General features: G+C 37.7%; 1 pseudogene; it reads left to right on the top strand.

Annotated features, from left to right (window-relative positions):
* Positions 1-1,196: 1,196 nt before the first annotated feature.
* On the top strand, positions 1,197-2,322 carry LOC102270441 (uncharacterized; annotated as a pseudogene).
* Positions 2,323-22,095: the final 19,773 nt, after the last annotated feature.

Genomic DNA, 22,095 nt, shown 5'->3' on the forward strand with positions numbered 1-22,095 from the left:
GAAGCGTTTATGTCTTTGTTGGTAACATAGAATCATCATTAAAATCCTTAAAATCAAAATTCCTATTAAGCTTTTCCCTCCAATAGTCTATATCTAACTGATACTGTTTTGGAAAATCTTAACCAAACTTCACAGAAATATATCCAAACGAAAAACAAGAGTATTTTTAGATAAATGGATATCATTCACCATGAACTTTTGTGGCATTATTTAGACAACTTGCTGCTGCCTTTTTTTCCTTTTAACTTCCTGACTTTGAATTATATTAGAGGAACTGGTACCCCACTCCAGTACTCTTGCCTGGAAAATCCCATGGACGGAGGAGCCTGGTAGGCTGCAGTCCATGGGGTCGCTAGGAGTCGGACAGGACTGAGCGACTTCACTTTCACTTTTCACTTTCACGCACTGGAGAAGGAAATGGCAACCCACTCCAGTGATCTTGCCTGGAAAATCCCAGGGACGGGGGAGCCTGGTAGGCTGCCATCTATGGGGTCACACAGAGTCGAACACAACTGAAGTGACTTAGCATAGCATAGCATAGAGGAACTGAATCCTGGACATCTGAGTTTTTTCCTATGGTTTTCTAGATTTTATATTTTCCAATTTATATATTAATATCACTAGCTATTCTATATGTATCTTTTTAAAAGTGAAGTCATCCAAGGAAGAAAAGGTATAATATTTGTAGTTGAATGAGAAGAAATTTCATTGTTTATGTTTTCATACAAAATAGAATTGTCTTTAGTTGTAGAAATGGACCTCTATGTTTCTCTCTCTATTTCTCTCTCACCACTGTTTTTTTTTCATAAAGTCATGTTCGAAGTCTAAAATTAGAGACACAACAATTTCTGAACAGAAAAAAAAGGCTTCTTCCAAGCCATTACGAGTCACAATTCACTTGTTCACACCTTTCTCTGTCCCTGTAAAACTTCCTGTACTCACCCTATTCAGAAGGTCTTTGCCATCTGATTCATGTGTAAACATGCACTAAGCTGTAGATTAATTACGTCATTTATAATTTGAATTATGAATGCCTTAACATTTGCCTTTTAATTTAGTTCATGGATATATTCACCCGAAGAAGGGCTAATGTGACATCTCCAAAAAAACTGCAGTCACAGGGGAAAAGTCAGAAAATAGAACAACAGGTCAGATAAGAGGTTAAGTTAGATGAACTTAGCAGATACGCTTAGGCCATGGTGATGGTTGTAGCCGTGCAGAGCCTGACCGCCCAGGCATCCAAAGTGCTGTGCTGTCCTGCCAGCCCGCAGCCCTGGCTGGCCAGGTTCTGCTGGTCATGGTGCTGGGCCAGCAAGGTGCAAGCCCTGAGGAGGTGTTCGCTGTGTGCACTAGGTGGGGAGCTGGGAGGACGCCCCAGGCGTGCAAGCAACAGCGCCTCACACACCTGAGCCAGGAGGAGAAGGTGCTGCAGAGGAAACTAAAAGACAGAGTAGCAGCTCAGACAGCCAGAAACCAAAAGAAAGCTCAGATGAGTGAGCTGAAACAACAAATGGTAGATAAGGGAGAAGAAAACTAGAAACTTTGCTAGAAAATTAGCTTTTACAAGATAAAACTCCTGGCCTCGTTTGTAGTTGAGAACCAGAAGTTAAGACAGCTCCTGGGGATGGATGACTGAAGAGGAAGCAGAGACCAGGGGGAATGGAGCCAGGCCAGTGGCCTCCTCTGCTGAGTCCACAGCAGGTGCAGAACCAGTTGTTACCCCTCCAGAACATTCCCGGTGGATTCTCACGGTGTTGACTGTTCAGACTCTGAGTCTGATATCCTGTTTGACACTTTCTTCAACTTGGACCCAGTCATGTTCCTCGGATGTCCTTCCCCAGAGTCTGCCAGACTGGAGTAGCTCCCATATGCGGACTCAGAAGGACCCAATTCCTTACTGACTTCCCCTTGTCCATCTCTGAGGATGTCATCAGCCAAGCTGAAAGCCATTAATGAACTGATTTGCTTTGACCACGTATGTATAAAGGACTTAGTCTTAGAGATACCCTCTGAGATAGAGAGCCAAGTTAATGTGGTAGTGAAGATTGAAGAAGCACCTTTCAGTCCCTCAGAAAAAGATCACCCTGAATTCACTGTCTCAGTGAAGGAAGAATTTGTAGAAGATGACTTCATTCCGAAGCTGGATATCTCAGATCCGCTTTCAATCAGCCACTGCCTAAAGCCATCTTCCTGCCTACTGGATGCTTGTGGTGACTGTAGCTATGAGGGTTCCCCTTCTCTCTTGAGTGACAGGTCCTCTCTGACCATTCTTGGGAAGACCCTTTTGCCAGTGAACTCTTCCCCTGGCTGATTAGTGTCTAAAGAGTGATCCAATATTGACCCTCTTTTCTTGACAATTACACGGCCTGGAGGACAGCACAGAGGCCTGTGCTTCATCCAAAAAGCCAAAGCACAGGGTGTATGGTCCTAGACAATTCCTCAAAAGTATTGGTTCAAAACTCATCAGATCAGATCAGATCAGATCAGTCGCTCAGTCGTGTCTGACTCTTTGTGACTCCATGAATCACAGCACGCCAGGCCTCCCTGTCCATCACCAACTCCCAGAGTTCACTCAGACTCACGTCCATCGAGTCAGTGATGCCATCCAGCCATCTCATCCTCTGTCGTCCCCTTCTCCTCTTGCCCCCAATCCCTCCCAGCATCAGAGTCTTTTCCAATGAGTCAACTCTTCGCATGAGGTGGCCAAAGTACTGGAGTTTCAGCTTTAGCATCATTCCTTCCAAAGAAATCCCAGGGCTGATCTCCTTCGGAATGGACTGGTTGGATCTCCTTGAGGTCCAAGGGACTCTCAAAAGTCTGCTCCAACACCACAATTCAAAAGCATCAATTCTTCGGTGCTCAGCCTTCTTCACAGTCCAACTCTCACATCCATACATGACCACAGGAAAAACCATAGCCTTGACTAGATGAATCTTGGCTGGCAAAGTAATGTCTCTGCTTTTGAATATGCTATCTAGGTGGTCATAACTTTCCTTCCAAGGAGTAAGAATCTTTTAATTTCATGGCTGCAGTCACCATCTGCAGAGATTTTGGAGCCCAGAAAAATAAAGTCCGACATTGTTTCCACTGTTTCCCCATCTATTTCCCATGAAGTGATGGGACTGGATGCCATGATCTTTGTTTTCTGAATGTTGAGCTTTAAGCCAACTTTTTCACTCTCCACTTTCACTTTCATCAAGAGGATTTTTAGTTCCTCTTCACTTTCTGCCATAAGGGTGGTATCATCTGCATATCTGAGGTTATTCCTATTTCTCCCAGCAATCTTGATTTCAGCTTGTGCTTTTTCCAGTCCAGTGTTTCTCATGATGTACTCTGCATGTAAGTTAAATATACAGGGTGACAATATACAGCCTTGACGTACTCCTTTTCCTATTTGGAACCAGTATGTTGTTCCATGTCCAGTTCTAACTATTGCTTCCTGACCTGCATACAAATTTCTCAAGAGGCAGATCAGGTGGTCTGGTATTCCCATCTCTTTCAGAATTTTCCACAGTTTATTGTGATCCACAGAGTCAAAGGCTTTGGCATAGTCAACAAAGCAGAAATAGATGTTTTTCTGGAACTCTCTTGCTTTTTCTATGATCCAGCGGATGTTGGCAATTTGATCTCTGGTTCCTCTGCCTTTTCTAAAACCAGCTTGAACATCTGGAAGTTCACGGTTCACATATTGCTGAAGCCTGGCTTGGAGAATTTTGAGCATTACTTTACTAGCGTGTGAGATGAGTGCCATTGTGCGGTAGTTTGAGCATTCTTTGGCATTGCCTTTCTTTGGGATTGGAATGAAAACTAACCTTTTCCAGTCCTGTGGCCACTGCTGAGTTTTCCAAATTTGCTGGCATATTGAGTGAAGCACTTTCACAGCATCATCTTTCAGGACTTGGAATAGCTCAACTGGAATTCTATCACGTCCACTAGCTTTGTTCGTAGTGATGCTTTCTAAGGCCCACTTGACTTCACATTCCAGGATGTCTGGCTCTAGGTCAGTGATCACACCATCGTGATTATCTGGTTCATGAAGATCTGTTTTGTACAGTTCTTCTGTGTATTCTTGCCATCTCTTCTTAATATCTTCTGCTTCTGTTAGGTCCATACCATTTCTGTCCTTTATTGAGCCCATCTTTGCATGAAATGTTCCTTTGGTATCTCTGATTTTCTTGAAGAGATCTCTAGTCTTTCCCATTGTGTTGTTTTCCTCTATTTCTTTGCATTGATTGCTGAAGAATGCTTTCTTATCTCTTCTTGCTATTCTTTGGAACTCTGCATTCAGATGTTTATATCTTTCCTTTTCTCCTTTGCTTTTTGCTTCTCTTCTTTTCACAGCTATTTGTAAGGCCTCCCCAGACAGCCATTTTGCTGTTTTGCATTTCTTTTCCATGAGGATGGTCTTGATCCCTGTCTCCTGTACAATGTCACAAACCTCTGTCCATAGTTCTTCAGGCACTCTGTCTATAAGATCTAATCTCTTGAATCTATTTGGCACTTCCACTGTATAATCATAAGGGATTTGATTTAAGTCATACCTGAATGGTCTAGTGGTTTTCCCTACTTTCTTCAATTTAAGTCTGAATTTGGCAATAAGGAGTTCATGGTCCGAGCCACAATCAGCTCCTGGTGTTGTTTTTGCTGACTGTATATAGCTTCTCCATCTTTGGCTGCAAAGAATATAATCAGTCTGATTTCGATGTTGACCATCTGGTGATGTCCATGTATAGAGTCTTCTCTTGTGTTGTTGGAAGAGGGTGTTTGTTATGACCAGTGCATTTTCTTGGCAAAACTCTATTAGTCTTTGCCCTGCTTCATTCCGTATTCCAAGGCCAAATTTGCCTGTTACTCCAGGTGTTTCTTGACTTCCTACTTTTGCATTCCAGTCCCCTATAATGAAAAGGACATCTTTTTTGGGTGTATGGTCCTAGTTAATTCCTCAAAAGTATTGGTTCAAAACTCATAGGTCACCCCAAGTATTGTCTTTTGATATTCAGAGGTCTAGGGTATGCAGATACATTACTATAATCAGAATTACAGCTTCTGAGGGTGTACCTTTATCTTAAGGGCAGTGATTTTCCCTGAAGTACTTACACAAGGGTCCCTGGACCAGTGTCTTAGACATGGAATTAATGAACAGCCCTCTATCATTTCTCTTTCCCTTTCTCAGCATTCCAGACTTGCCTCCAATTTTAGGTCCTTTGGTTTGCTTCTGCAAGCAGAATACCTACCAGAGGGGGCTCCTTTTCCCCCATGTACAGTTCAAGTAAATATCAAGAATGTTTTGTAAATTATAGAAATTTGTTATATAAATACTTGATGGAATCTTTCCCTGCAAATGTAACTTTTGGAAGGTGCTTTCTCTGCTTATTTAAAACTACCTGTGCAATTAAAAAGTACAATGAAGAAAAAAAATAGATGAAACCAACACTATCAGGAGAAATACCTTCCACCTAGGAAAAGTTGTCCCAGAGAATGACATCTGTCAAAACTTCTGGGACTGGGTACCTGTGTTTTTTGATAACCCTAGTCTTTGTGCTTTTCCACTAAAGTTTTTAAATCCTTTTTTTTTTAATTTCTAGAGCCTGTTATGAATCATTTTATAGATCAAAGCAGAAAGGGAAAACGATCAGCAGTTTATCAAATATATTAGAAAATATAGAAATTCTCAAGATATGTATCAGTCTAAAAGGAAATTACTTCTCAAAAGTAAACACTTGCAAGTGAACATTTGCCTTCCTAAATCACAAGAACCAACTTTATTGAATCAGCTGGAGCAGTGTTTCATTATTTTCCTGTTGATCAGAATTTCATTAAGCTGTTCTTTAATGCTCCATGACTTTGTTTGCTCTGGATTTACATTGCTCAACGATATCCCTTAAACTTAATTAAGTTTATTTGTTCATGCTTTGTACACTTTTCTTTGTTCTGCAGCAAAAGCAGGTAAAAATCAAGGGACACTCCTTCATCTGTGAAGCTGTCAGTCCGTCATGACTTGAATATTGATTTTGGGGGAGGTTGTGACATTCCCTAGGTGAGCATGTCAGGCTTGTTGACAGAAAGTTCTCTCCTTAATTGAATATGATGCCTGTATGGGAAGTGATGAAGTATGTCAGTGATGTATAAGTTTTCTCTACCACTGGGTGTGCAGTAGAGGGTAATGATATTCCATTGTGTACTGACCAAACTCCACATGCCTTGTCTTATTACTTCAGTATTTTTTCTACTAAAGACTTCAGAGCAATACAATTATTCATCCAAGAGATGATTATGCATTAAAAAAACTTGAAGCATGAAATATCAGATGGGGATAGTCATAAGTGTTTTGCCACATGAGTGATAATTTTAATTTGGTCGCTAAACTTTCAGTGTAGTTTTACTCATCTGTAATATGGGGGTAGTGATCATCCTTCCTATCATTAACTACTTTTCAACAGTATTGTAAAGATTACTTTATGTTCTTAAATGGCTTTTCAAATAAAAAATGCAGAGTGTAAATGTTAGTTTCTAAATCGTATCCCTTCCTGGTCAGAACTAGTTTTTTTCTCTGGTTAACATCTAAAATGCTGCATGAGAAGAAATAAAATTTTAGTTAGCTTTGAAAGAGAGATTACACCTTAAACTTACACAATTTTTACATGCCAATTTTTTCTCTATTTGAAAAAAGAAAGATACACTTCTCAGTACTTTATAAAAATAAACAAAAAGGGGTTTGCTACAATAATGTAACAATTACATTATCTAAATCATTACTTTGTCACTTATGGATTTCTGATACAAAAAAAAAAAATACCCTGTATACTGATTTTCAGCCTACCAAATTGCATTCTTTGCACTAAGTTATACAAATTTGCTTAAAATCATTTCTTCTGATAATGAATGCAAAAATATTCTGAGGAAACATTTTGTAGAGTCTGGATTTCTCAAGCTTTCATTTGGCTCAAATATACATTTAAGTGATTGGTCACTAAGGCCTCTGGCTATTTCATATCTGGCAAAATTATAAGGTACAGATTCTCATAAATATGAATAAAAACAGGAGAAGTGATTTCTGCATGTGCTGGTGCCCCTGATTAATCATTAACATTGCTTTGCAGCTAAGCAACAGGATCGGGTGTTAAGAACCTAAAGCATCCAACAGCCTGATCTCCCAACTCCTTGCATGAGTGAAGGAATGTCTGTTATGTTTCCTAATGTCAGTTAGGTTCATGATATGAGATCTGACTAGAAATAGGGAAGAAGGCACTTGCCCTGTACTCTGTCTTGAAATGCCCTCCCCACTGAACCCTCTCCTCCTTTATACTTCTGTTTCAGTCTTTAGATTTAAACTCTGTAATCAGTTCCCCAGGCCATCCATTCCTCAGGAAATTCTACACAGCTTGTCTGTTTTGCTTCTGTGAATATGTCCTCTTGGTCCACTCCTTTTCAGTCTTTTTTCTATATCCCAATCCAGCTGAATGAAATTTAAACCCTTTATCTTGGCATTTAAAGCACACTGTCTGCAATACCCTATAGCTGACTCACTGTCTCCACTTACCTGACACAGAGGCATCTGAAACTTAACATGGAAAATAGCAACAGTAAATGCATTCTCCCACCTCCTCTATCTGTTCCCTTTCTACCTAAAGAATGACAACACCAACCAGTTAGTTGTGATATCCATATCTTACCAGGGTTTCCCAAGTGGTACAGTGGTAAAGAATCTGCCTGCCAATGCAAGAGATGCAAGAGTTGAGGGTTGGATCCCTGGGTGGGGAGGATCCCCTGGAGGAGGAAATGACAACCCACTCCCAATAATCTTGCCTTGGAAATCCCATGAACAGAGGAGCCTGGCGGCTACAGTCCATGGGGTCACAAAGAGTCAGACATGACAAGCACAGACACATGCAATATCTTACTGAGAACATACCTTGAGGCTTCCTAAACATTAATTTGTTGAATAAATTTTTATTGAGTGTACAGTATGTATACCAGCCAGTATGTGAGGCATTGAACCAAACACAGACAGGCTCTGTTACTCAGGTAACATCTGTCTAATGGGACAGATACATGAAATAAGGATGTGACTAGACCCAAGGACATCAGTGGAAATCTGTGACAGCATTTAAGACTGTGTCACCTGGATGAAATTTACTGAGGGATCGATGACCTGGGGAAGTGATGACTGAGCTTAAATCTAAAGACTGAGAAGAAAGTATGAAAGGGAAGGTCAGTGGGGAGGGCATTTCAAGACAGAGAAAGTTCAAGTGCCCTCTTCCCCATTTCTAATCAGATGCCAAATCATGAACCTCCAGACTAATTCTCTCTCTTAACTATCAGATTTCATCATTCTCAGTTTCCGCTATCACTGCTTTCACTTCTATTATTTTATCAACTCCCAAATATACAGGTGTTATGGACTGAATGTCTGTGACCCCAAAATCCATATGTTGAAACCTTACCCACCCCCAGTGCAATAGTATTAGGAGTTGGGGCCTTTGGGAGACAATTAGGATTAGATGAGATCATGAGGGTGAAGTGGGATCACTGTCCCTGTGAAACTTACAGGAGAGTTTGCTTCCTATCACCACTCTCATCCAGGAGGGGATCCAACAGGAAGTCAGCACTCTGCAACCTTGAAAAGGATTCTCACCAAAATTCCATCAGGCCATCACCCTGATCTCAGACTTCCAGACTCCAGAACTGTGAGAAATAATAGTCTAAGCTACCCAGTCTATGGTACTCACTAACACAGCTGGCTACCAACATTTACGTATTCTAAAATCTCTCTTACAAAACATCTCTAGAATCTCTTCTCAAAATCCAGTCAAGTCCTATTAGATTTAACTTTCTACTTTCATTTTTCCTCTGCAAATTTTCTTGTCTTCTGCCTTAAATTCTCTTTAAAGGTGGAAATTTTGATAGCCTTTCAAGCTTCCAAACATCTTCAGGTGTTCTTGTTTTGTTCTTGCTTTGTTTCATTTTAGTGTGAGATGCACAGAATTCTTTGTGGAGATAATGGAAAAGGAAAAGGAAGGATGCATTTCAAATATCTTTCACTGATTTTCTTCCTTCTTTAATTAAAGAGGATATAATTATATATTTGGTAGTTATATTTCTAACACTGGCTCAAATTTAGGTTCCTATCTTTTCCTATGTATCATGAGTTTGAAAAATATTAATTGTAATTTAGAAAAAGCGTACCAGTTTTATTGTATGACAGATAGAGAAAAGAAGTTTTATCATAACAAAATATTTTAACCTTCAGTTGAATATATTTTTGGTATGGTAGACCTGAGGAGAGAATCCAGAACTTAGGAATGAATTACTCTGAGAAAGTGGACAGGATTTTGCTTTGTAACCATTAAATTCTGCCCTGGACCCCAACATACATTCCCAGTTTACTATATTAATATTCTGACTCTTTTTTTTTTTTTTTTTGAAAAGTCATTTTTAGTTTTTGGTCGGTCAGTGAAGATTCATGACACATTGGAAGCAACATGTATTTCTCCCTAGTGCTTACAGTTATTCCAGATTCATGGAAATCAGCAGCATCCTGACATTTAGCTAGAAATATAAAAAAATTAGCAATCAGAATGCATACATTTTATAGCCCATTTTATTAATACCTGCATACTTCCCAGATGGCACTGGTGGTAAAGAACCTGCCTCCCAGTGAAGCAGACCTAAGAGACCCGGGTTCAGTCCCTGAGTCAGAAAGATGCCCTGGAAGAAAACACGGCAAACTATTCCAGTATTCTTGCCTTCAGAATCCCATGGACAGAGGAGCCTGGTGACTTTAAAGTCCATAGGGTCTCAAAGAGCTGGACATGACTGAAGCAACTTAGCAAACATGTACTATCACTTAATTTTCCAATAATCCAGTGGGATGATTTAGTATTTATATTTAACAATAGAAAATTAAAATTCAGGGAAATAATACATTTTTCTACAACACACATATCAGTGGAAGAATTAGGATGAGAATTGACATCTCTTGCTGAGATGTGTTTACTAGGCTCTGATGTTGAGTTACCCTATGTTTACTCAAAATTGGCTTTGTGGGTCATACAGATTAGAAGCCAACCAATTTTATTTACCCTTCCAATTATCCTACTTACTGACCATCACTTCCTATCTTTCTGAATTAAGACTTCTAGTCATCCAATTCCAACAATTGGTCCACTAACATCAGTATCTCATCAGTAACATTTATCTCTGTCCAGTAAACCTTTTTATTCCCACTTCCCTCCAAACCTAGTTAAGTTCCATAATCATCATTATAACCAGTATTTTAGAGACTAGAAGTCTCTAAAAGTCCACCAGAATTTATTTTACCCATCTATAGTGATAAACATGTAGCTGAAAAGCAGATATCCAGCCAGGAGTTACTCTCATAGGCATACTGAAAGTATGATTAGTTCTGTCTAATTGAATGTGAGTGGATGTGATGTGTGCTACTACCATAACGTTTTGTTTTTTTTTTTAATTGGTCTTCCTTTTTTCTACAAAAATCTTTTGAATCAAGGCCTTCGGGACTAGCAAAGTCACAAAAGGGAAGGATGGGTCCCTGAATCCCCAAATGGAAGAAAGATGCCTACCAACATGATTTGTATGTCAGAAATAAACATGTATTTTGTGTTGATCCATTACATTCTGAATCTATTTTTACAGAAATTTAGACTATCCTAACTAATACACACATGAATTCCTTACCCATTTCTCCCTGAGCCATACTGATTTGGTTGGTTCAGTCTACATCTCCACTTAACTCATTACTGGAACTGAGGAGTTGAACAGATCTCAAGAAAAAACAAAATTAAAACAAAACAAACAAACAAACAAAAAACACCCATACACCACGTTACCATATATCTCTTTACATTTGTGAAATCAAATACCCAATGAGTTCTGAATTTTAGTGCTAGTCCAAATACTACCACAATTTGCTGGTACATTGTCTTACTCATTCTTTATTATCAGCTTCCAAGACCTCTTCCTTTTTTTCTAACTTTCACCTCATGATCTTTTATCTTATTTCACTGGGAAAATGAAGCCATTGGCAAATCTTCCACATATTCCCATCACCAAATCTATCAGCCTACTTACATTTGTGCCCAAGATTTTCTCCCTGCCTTTCTTTTTAGGGGGAAATCTTTTATTTTCCCACCTAAGCCAACTCAGCCAGACTCCTCTCTGACTCAAGGTTACTCATGAATCATAGGTCATATTATTCTCTTTCTATCTGACTTATGAGTAAGTGTATTTTAGATAAGTATATATATGTATATGAAGAAGTGTGAAGGGTTAGTCGCCCAGTCATGCCTGACTCTTTGCAACCCCAAGACTTGTAGCCCACCAGGTTCCTCTGTCCATGGAATTCTCCAGACAAGAACACTGGAGTCAATAGCCATCCCTTTATCCAGGGGATCTTCCTGACCCAGGGATCGAACCTGGGTCTCCCACATTGCAGGCAGTTTCTTTACTGTCCGAATCAATATATTATACATAAAATAATACCTCTTTGTGTATAATATAAATATATACTAAATAAGTACTTAAAATAAATGTTGTCTTACAGGCACTTTTGTAATATATATGCTTATTATATACATAAATATATAATACTGTGTATACTACTTATTTATACTATGTAATACTATGTATTATATATTTATTAACATAATATATACTTATTAAATATATTCATGAATTACTTCACATCTTAAAAATGAACCCCCTTATCCTTCATTCTCTTTCATTTTCTTCTTTAATCTTCTCTTTTATTATAAAATGCTCCCTGTTCTAGTCTTTTCATTCTTTCTTGAACCTACACTAAGATTTTTATCTCCAACTTTTAGAATTGCTGTTATCATAGTCTCTGATGACATCCCCAATGGCTAAATCCAATGGTCAATTTTTACTCACTTCTCCTTTAATCTAGCATCTATATTTAATCATTCCAATATTTTTATGCACTGTTTTATTACCCGATTTCTGGGACACCATGTTCCTCTGTCATGTTTCCTTTATCTCACTGGCTGCTGCTTCTTATTTTCCTTTCCTATACCCTCATCACTATTCTGATTTCTAAATATTAGATTAGGATTACTTTTTAGGCATCTTCTCTATCCACACTAAGTTCTTAGGTGATCTTATGTAGTCCTACAACTAAATCACCAATTCAATAATTAAAAACACTCAAATTTCTGTCACCAAATAAGATCTGTCTCCAAAAGTTCTGCTTCCGGTTCAACATTTTCTCTTTAATATAAAATATGAATGTAAACTTCATTATATTATAATGATATTTTTTTTCATTATATTATAATGATATAAATCTCATTATAAATCTCAAGTTTAGCACAGGCACAATACAATTCAATCTTTGCTTTAATCTACCCTCCTTCAGTCTTCCCCCTTCCCAGTATATGGCAGCATCTTGTATCCAATTGTCAAGACAAATTTGTTCTCTTTTGTCACATCCAATTGTATTGTACATTTCCCCTTGTATCAGAAAATATTGTTAGCTTTACCTTAAAATATATGCAAAACAGAACACTTCTCGTCACCTCCACTGCCGCCACCCAAGACAGTATCATCTTTCCCCTGGTGTGTTGCTTCCTTTGTGCTACAAATTCTATGTCAAAACACAAATCAAACCATATTTTTTCCTTAAAACTCTCTAGTGGCTTTCCAATTCATAATAAAAGCTTAATTCTTTAAATATTCTGTGTGATCTATCTCCCACTACCACTGTGACGTTGCTGCATATCCCACTGTTTCTCAACAATTTTACTCTAGTCTTTTGTGTTATTGCCATTCCTCCAACATGCTTATGCACATTGCCATGCCTGGGACTTTATACTCACTGTTTTTTCCTCCTAGAATTCCTTTTCAGGATATTATGTGGGCTGCTCCCCAATTTCCTACAAGTATTGATAAAGTGTAAGTTCTCAAATATATGTGACTATCCTATAAAGAGAACTCGCTTCACTTGCTTTTACCTTGTGCTTCTTTGCTTTTATTTTTAATAACACTATTGCCACATAATATTTATTTCTTTCATTTCTCTTCTCCCCATACTACTTTATAAGCCTCATGTCAGCAAGGACTCTGAAAACTCTCTTTCTTATAATTTTAAACCCCTTGAACAAATGTCTTAAAGGAAATTCAAAATAAAGACCAATCTATCAAATGAATTAATAATCCTCCAAACACTTTATGAACACATTAGAAATAATATGAATAACTGTGAGTGAGGAATATTGAATTTATCAAGGGAGCTTTGTCAAAATTCATCCAAATTGCTGTCTTTCTCCAGTTACACTTAAATATTATATCATATTCTTTGAGTGGAGGAAAATTCTGACAAAATTCTCTTGATGATTCTGATTTAAAAATCTCTCCCCCAGATTTCTGACACTCTTGGGCTTCTACTAGCTCCAAATGGCATAATTGTCTTTAAATAGCTTCACAGGCACCCACGAACTATTTTTGACAGTTCGTAAGACAGGCTGAGTTATGAGATCACAGTTAGTGTGATAGTTCAGAGTAAGTGCTTGATAAGTTATAACTCATCTGGGAGCATGTAGGTAAATGATGGATAGACTCCAAATGCCTAGGAAGCTGCTGCACAGTAAACTGTGGAAAATAGAAAGATCACAACGAACCCTCAGCATCCCAAAAGCTCCAATGTAGACCAGGAAGTGAATTTGAGAATGTGGATCTATGTAAACACACCTACAAAGCAGTTATAATTCTACATAAGATACTCAGGTGAACAATAAGTATAATTTCATTTTTATCTGTGAATTTAGCTTCAATATGAAACCCAATTTCACCACTTAGCAGAAATTGATCTCATTCTATTTTTTCATGTTCTGCATTCTCTTCTTTGATTCTGAAATCTGGAGTCTTTTTATAATGGCATGGTATGGAACAGAGATAGAATTTGATTTATCAATTTAATTTCTTATATTTATTCAATGTTATCTTTCAATGATGGCATTCACTGAGTTGCATCTTTCTGTATGACCACCTCTCAGTTTTCATCAATTGCAGCTTTTTAGGCCTTGCAGTTCTTTAATCAATATGGTAAACAGGTAACATTTTTCTGCTTTAGTAAAAATTTTAGAGGGTTGTATACAATTCTTTCCCACACCTGCACCCCTGCTATTCTTAAACAAATAGAGTTTGTCAAGTACAGAACATCTAATGCTGTAGTCTACTCAGATACACTGTTTTCCACAAAATTCTTGCCACTCTTGTGTGCATGAGACTTGTTTTGCTGTTCCTGTAATTTTCTGGGAATTCCTTGAAGCTATCTAAGATTCTATCTCCTTAACTATACCACAAAATTATATATCTTTGGGGACCCTACTCTCTGCTCTTACTTCCAAAAATCCTTCAGGATTTACAAAATTTTCCCTGTTCCATCTACAACTCTTTATCAACTCCCAGACCAGAAACCTTTACAAATCTCAGAGACAGAAATTCTTGCTTGAAAGTCATCATTTTTACCGGGTTTCCCCCAACATATGTTGTATTTGCCTGGAATATATTCTATTTTTCCTTAACCTTTCCAATTTCACTCTTTTCTTAAAAAGTCCATGCTTATCTTCCTTGAGACAGTAAGTACTATTATAAAATGGTCAAAGAGAGTGGATTGGAGAAGGTGGCAAATGGTAAAATAAAATGAATAAAAGCAAGGAATAGATATAATGTTTTTAAAACTTAGAGCAGTCAAATCTATCAAGACAGAAAGTAGAATGGTGGTAACCAGAGGCTGAGGGGAAAGGGAAATGAGAAATTGATGTTTAATGGTACAGAATTTCAGTTTTGCAATGTTATGGAGATGGATAATAGTGATGGCTACAAAGCACTATGTAAGTAGTTAATACCACTGAAGTGTACACTTAATGCTAAAGATGTGTGTTTGCATATTTAAGTTTGAATAAAAATGTTAGCAAAAGATGGACCTGAGAAAGGGAGGGATGTCAAAAACACATTAGCAAGAATAAATTTAACAAAACTGCATAGTACAAAATATTTGACTGTGATTCCCACATTAATGTTCACAGCCCCTTCTAAGTAGTTTTGGAGCTTTGTCACTTCATCCCCAGGGTTCCTTCCCTTCCACAAACCCCTACTTCTGAATTTCAGTTACACTTAGGATATCAATGACATCAAAATCTAAGGAAATACGCTTCCTTAGATGTTGGCACAACTTAGGTCAGTGTCCACAAGTAAAGGTAGAAAGTTGTAGCCACAGATGTGCCGGTGGTTGAGAAGGCAAGGGAAGGTTGAGGATCTGAGTCTGCCCTCTTTCCCTATCCCCATGGATTACACTGCAGTCCTTAGGCCTGCTTGTTAAGTTAGGTATGGGTACACACTAAGACAGAAGTGAAAAAAAAATGTTAAGATGGTAAATTTTACATTATATGAATTTTACCATAATTTAAAAAATGGATAAAATGGATTACTTTGTAATATAGATGAGTATGGGGGCAGGAGGAGAAGGGGACGACAGAGGATGAGATGGATGGATGGTATCACTGACTCGATGGACGTGAGCCTCAGTGAACTCTGGGAGTTGGTATTGGACAGGGAGGCCTGGCGTGCTGCGATTCATGGGGTCACAAAAAGTCGGACACGACTGAGAGACTGATCTGATCTGATGGAGCATTTGTCAGTGATATGGTTTCTTGATACCCCACAATCCTCCCTAAATATTACCTCCTTATACAATCAGTGCCCTCCTTGACACCCCACCCCATACACATACTCCTTGCTACCTTTAACACTGAATTCTTAAAAAAAAAAAAAAAACCCATATTAGTGTGAACATGGATATCAATAGCCTCATTTTCCTTAGTCAAGAAACAATTTATATACCTATGGCTGGTTTGTGTTGATGTATGGCAGAAACCATCACAATATTTTAAAGTAATTATCTTCCAATTAAAAAAAAAGAGGAATACAAGTGGTAGAGAAACCTACTGAGATGTTTTGGCTGTAGACTGACCTTATGCTGCTGCAGGTTATAGTACGCAGACTGTATCAGCTATGTGAACACTAAGTCAGATCAGATCAGATCAGTCGCTCAGTTGTGTCTGACTCTTTGCGACCCCATGAATCGCAGCACACCAGGCCTCCCTGTTCATCACCAACTCCCGGAGTTCACTCAGACTCAAGTCCATCTAGTCAGTGATGCCATCCAGCCATCTCATCCTCTGTCGTCCCCTTCTCCTCCTGCCCCCAATCCCTCCCAGCATCAGAGTCTTTTCCAATGAGTCCACTCTTCACATGAGGTGGCCAAAGTACTGGAGTTTCAGCTTTAGCATCATTCCTTCCAAAGAAATCCCAGGGCTGATCTCCTTCAGAATGGACTGGTTGGATCTCCTTGCAGTTCAAGGGACTCTCAAGAGTCTTCTCCAACACCACAGTTCAAAAGCTTCAATTCTTCGGTGCTCAGCCTTCTTCACAGTCCAATTCTCACATCCATACATGACCACAGGAAAAACCATAGCCTTGACTAGATGAACCTTTGTTGGCAAAGTAATGTCTCTGCTTTTGAATATGCTATCTAGGTTGGTCATAACTTTCTTTCCAAGGAGTAAGCGTCTTTTAATTTCATGGCTGCAGTCACCATCTGCAGTGATTTTGGAGCCCCCAAAATAAAGTCTGACACTGTTTCCACTGTTTCCCCATCTATTTCCCATGAAGTGGTGGGACCGGATGCCATGATCTTCGTTTTCTGAATGTTGAGCTTTAAGCCAACTATTTCACTCTCCACTTTCACTTTCATCAAGAGGCCTTTGAGTTCCTCTTCACTTTCTGCCATAAGGGTGGTGTCATCTGCATATCTGAGGTTATTGGTATTTCTCCCGGCTATCTTGATTCCAGCTTGTGTTTCTTCCAGTCCAGCGTTTCTCATGATGTATTCTGCATATAAGTTAAATAAGCAGGGTGACAATATACAGCCTTGATGTACTCCTTTTCCTATTTGGAACCAGTCTGTTGTTCCATGTCCAATTCTAACTGTTGCTTCCTGACCTGCATACAGATTTCTCAAGAGGCAGATCAGGTGGTCTGGTATTCCCATCTCTTTCAGAATTTTCCACAGTTTACTGTGATCCACACAGTCAAAGGCTTTGGCATAGTCAATAAAGCAGAAACAGCTGTTTTTCTGGAACTCTCTTGCTTTTTCGATGATCCAGCGGATGTTGGCAATTTGATCTCTGGTTCCTCTGCCTTTTCTAAAACCAGCTTGAACATCAGGAAGTTCATGGTTCGCATATTGCTGAAGCCTGGCTTGGAGAATTTTGAGCATTACTTTACTTAGCACGTGAGATGAGTGCAATTGTGTGGTAGTTTGAGCATTCTTTGGCATTGCCTTTCTTTGGGATTGGAATGAAAACTGACCTTTTCCAGTGAATGGGCTTATATTACCCAGCAAGATTAACACTGGCTGTGGATCCAATTACTTACATGGCTCCATGGTTTTCTTGTGTTGAATGCATAGATTTATCACTACCCCATGACTTTTATGGGCTTCTCAGGTAAAGAATCCACCTGCAATACAGAAGACCTCAGTTCTATTCCTGGGTCCAGAAGATCCCCTGGAAAAGGGATAGACTACCCATTCCAGTGTTCTTGGACTTCCTTGTGGCTCAGCTGGTAAAGAATCCGCCTGCAATGTGGGAGACCCAAGTTTGATCTCTGGGTTCGGAAGATCCTCTGGAGAAGGAAACAGCTACCCACTCCAGTATTCTGGCCTGGAGAATCCCAAGGACCGTATAGTCCACGAAGTCGCAAAGAGTCGGAAACAACTGAGTGATTCCACTTTCATAACTTTTATGACCAATGCTTTATAAGAAACTGTAATAAAAATAAGCTCTGCTAATAGCAGCTGTCCTGGAGGAGGGCATGGCAACCCATTACAGTATGCTTGACTGGAGAATCCCCATGGACAAAGGAGCCTATCAGGCTACGATCCATGGGGTCACAACAGTTGAACACAACTGAGTGACTAAGCACAGCAGTTGACTAAAGCACAATAGCAGCTTTAATATCAAACTAAAAGCTAGTTTGCAATGAATAAAGCATTAAGATGTCTGATCAGGCATCTGCCTTTCTTGCCTTTCCCACCTTTCTCTGATAATAACAGTCTCTTCGAATAGGAGAATATAATGGACAGCCATATGTCAGTAAATATTAAATGCCAAAGGAATAAAAATCAGATAAAACATTCTGAATATTAGCCTAGATTTTAAATTCTAAGCCTTCAACAAATTTGACAGAAAGGCTATATCTTTAGCTACTCATTATACCTGTTTTTATGTGAGAGGGTCTTCCATCTTTTATGAACTCTCCCACCATACCTTACTCATCACCACCACACAAACACACACACACACAAACACAGGCACACACACAAACATACACATGAGCAGGAAAAAGACACTAGAAGAAAGAAGTTGAGCTTTGTGGAAAACAGAAAAAGCAGAAGACATTTTGAAAGGGGAGTAAAGAAGAAAAGAAAGTCTGGCCAATCTCTAGTATTAGTGATTATGAGAGAAATATTTAAGCAAAAAAGTAAAGATGTGGGATTTTTCAAGTAACTTTTAGAAATGAAACAAAAAATAGCAATAGGTTTAAAAAAAAAAAAAAACCAAGAGGTAATTGTTCTGATTTTCATGCTATGATTTAAATTTAGCTTTTAAATTTTTCCTATTCTAACAGTTTTGACATTTAAGAAAATAAAGAACTTTTACAAAGTTGGATATTTCCTGTTGCATTTAAGGCACTCTGTGTGTTCAGTAAATGTCATAATGCCATTAAGTCGCCTTCACAGACATGCAATTTTATCCTCTTACTGCAGGCTCTTAGTGCAGTGAGTGCTTCAGGGAGTACAAGGTAGAGCCTGGAGGCCTGGCAAGGAGTTTTCAAATCTTTACAGTTGGGCTTGAATTTTAATATTGTGTCATTAAGAAAATGACTCTCAATTAGTGTGGTATTTACTCTCATTTTGTTTTTACAAGACCCATCTTTCAAAAATTTCCATTTGTAAAATATATCCTTTTAGTTAGAGAAGTGTTTAAAAATTAATACCTGAAAAATAGCATTTTGCCACATTGCTTTCTTTATATGACATAACCAAGTGTGTTGCTAGGCAACTAGCTATGAGTTTCAGAAAACTGCATACTTTATAATAGATTACTTTAGAGGCACTTTTTCAAAACAAATAGAATGGAGTTATCTAAAAGCAACCTTTGAAATTCTACATTGAAAATGTTTTTTTAAAAACTCAACATCTCCAAAAGTGAGGAGGAGATGCTCCTGTCATACAGGTACTGAAGTTTTCCATTTCACAGAGAGAGAGAGAGAGACAGAAGGAGAAAGAGCTTAAACCTGTTTATAAGCATTCAAACTGCTAATGGAAAAGTTAATTATAAATTATTCTTTATATTCATTTTTATTCAAATATTGCTTTGATTAGGAAAAAATATTATAATCATTTAGAAAAACTAAACTAAAAAAGAATAGATTTTAAATATAAAGCCCTGCTTTTTATATATAAATATATGTATATTTATATATACATATATCTATATATAAATCTAGAGTCCTGCATCTGTCTACTGATTTCCCAAATATTCCCTTACATACAGAAATGATTATCAAACTTTAAAGAAGCTATTTTTGTGACTAGCACTAGTCAGTGATGATTTAATGTGGTATGGAAAGGATTACTGCACAGTTCAGAATACTTAACATCTAAAGTTGATTCCAAACTTAAATTTTTATGACTCTATAAAGTGTTGTATTCTTTAACACATATCTTAAATGATTAAGATACATGTTAACAATAGAAATTCTGGGAAATATAGAAACATATAAAATAAAAAGATTTATCACTACTAATAATAAAACCTGAAAAAGAAAGTCATTAATATTTTAGCAAACATTTTACTAGATATTTTTGTTCTATATGTATTGCTTTAATATAGATTATTCATTTTTGGTTTTACTTTCTATTATTTTATGTATACAATGTATCTCATATATATGTGCTTCTAGATCACCTTTCCAATTAATATTATATTGTGACCATTTTTTCATACATAAGTGCTTTGAAATATATAATTGCATAAGTGAGTGACAGCCCACAATATGGCTGTAACAAAATTTATTTTTTCATTTTACTATAACTGGGATCTTTCACCAATTTTTCATTATTATAAATAATGCTGCATTGAATGCCCTTATTCATAAATCATGATTGACATCTGTTGATTTCCTTAGGGTAGGTGGCTAGAAGTGAATTTACTCAGTCAAAGGATACACATTATTTTAAAATTGTAGATACATATTTATTGTTATTTTTCAGTAAGCAAAAAAACTATCTACTTTCTAAAAAGAAAAAATGAGGTATGGATAAGAATGGATAATACAACCTCACTGACATTGACTATTAACTAGCTTACACATTATGTCAGTGTAATATGTGGAGGAGGAGGAGTCTTTACATTTTGTGGTTTTATTGAAATTGAATATAAGGTTTCTTATGTCCCATTTTGATTTCTTTTTTCTGTAAATTTGGGTCCTTTGCCTATTTTTCAATGAAAACTTTCCTGCTTTTGTTTTTTAATTTTATAAGATTTTAGTCCTCATTTGTTGGGTTGCAGACTCTTTCCAGAGTTCTCTTTCCAGAGAACTAGGATTAATTTGGACACTTCAGTGTAATTAGATGAGAGTTTCAGGATGTCAAAAAAGTCCAATCTAAGATGTTTATATCTTCCAGGAGGGATGGCTAGCTGTTCAAGGCTTTCTAGCCAAGGATTATGTTTCAGGAATTGTTTTAAGGAATTACGCCTCTTTGGTTCTAATTGTCTTTTAGTGCTTCTGGTAGAGACATTCTCATCCCCCAGTTTTGCCCATTGGATGCTGACTATAATGAAGCTCTAAGGGATGGCAGAGCCATACAATAGAAAGTTCCAGTGCTTGTGTCACCAAGTGGAGGAGTGCCACTAACCAACAAATAGCACTGTTCTTAGATTGTTACTTGTGTAAGAAATAAGCTTCTAGAGCTTTGTGTCTTAATAGATGTTTAGCTTTATTTGTTTTAGCAGCTCTTCCCTTTTAAAAAATGCATTGATAATTTGTTCCCTGAGGAACTTACATTTCCCATCTTCAACTCTCTGCAAAGGTGCATCCCAGTGTATACCTGACCATGAAGCAAACATAGGATTTTTTACCTATAACTTATAGCCAATCTCTGAGGTTGCACCAATACCTATAACTAATAACAGCCTCAGGAGAAGGTGTTCTGACCTCTTGTATTATTTCCCCTGGAGATTGACCACTGACACCACAAATTGCAAATTACTTAACCTCATTTCATTCACTGTTGTGGGATCAATTGTGATGTCCACTCCAAGTTCGTTTGCTTACCTCTTTTGAGGTCTTCAAAGGCAGCCTCTCTTCTCTCAGTAAAGTTTTCAATACGAAGCAGAAAATAAAGAATCTTCATAGAATTTTTGAACACAATATATACTCTTGTCCCTATTTTAATGTGTTATCTTCTGAGAACTTTTAAATGCTACAGAAAAACATAGTTTTCTTTCTTCCCTACTCCTATCAATTGCCAAAGGGAAAGGTAAGGGAAAAAAATTAAGCTACATAGTAGGATACGGATCTTCAGTTCTCTTACAGAATATTTGATTGGCTGCCTCCCAGAACTACTGTGATCCATGCTAAACTTGTGCTTATATGCCTGATACAGGGGGGTAAAAAATTGTAGTAAGCTTTTCAGTGGCATTAATTCCCATGTCTCACATTTTGTTTCTGAAGATCTGGGATGAATCTTGGCAACACATATGCTTGACAACTTGCCCAGATGATTCTGATTGCATTTAGTCTTAGAAACATGTGCTTCATTGTTTTAAAAAATGAGTATCACGTGATTACTTATAAATAACTGACTTCTGATATTAACTGAGAATTTCCCTCCTTTTACTGATTCCTTCATGTTATTTTCATTTAAATCACTTTAGTTAGTTGTAAATTATTAATACTTTTGCATTAAAATTCTCATTGTTTTATCAT

Source organism: Bos mutus, chromosome 6 (assembly GCF_027580195.1).
Source record: "Bos mutus isolate GX-2022 chromosome 6, NWIPB_WYAK_1.1, whole genome shotgun sequence".
NCBI classification, from domain to species: Eukaryota; Metazoa; Chordata; class Mammalia; order Artiodactyla; family Bovidae; genus Bos; species Bos mutus.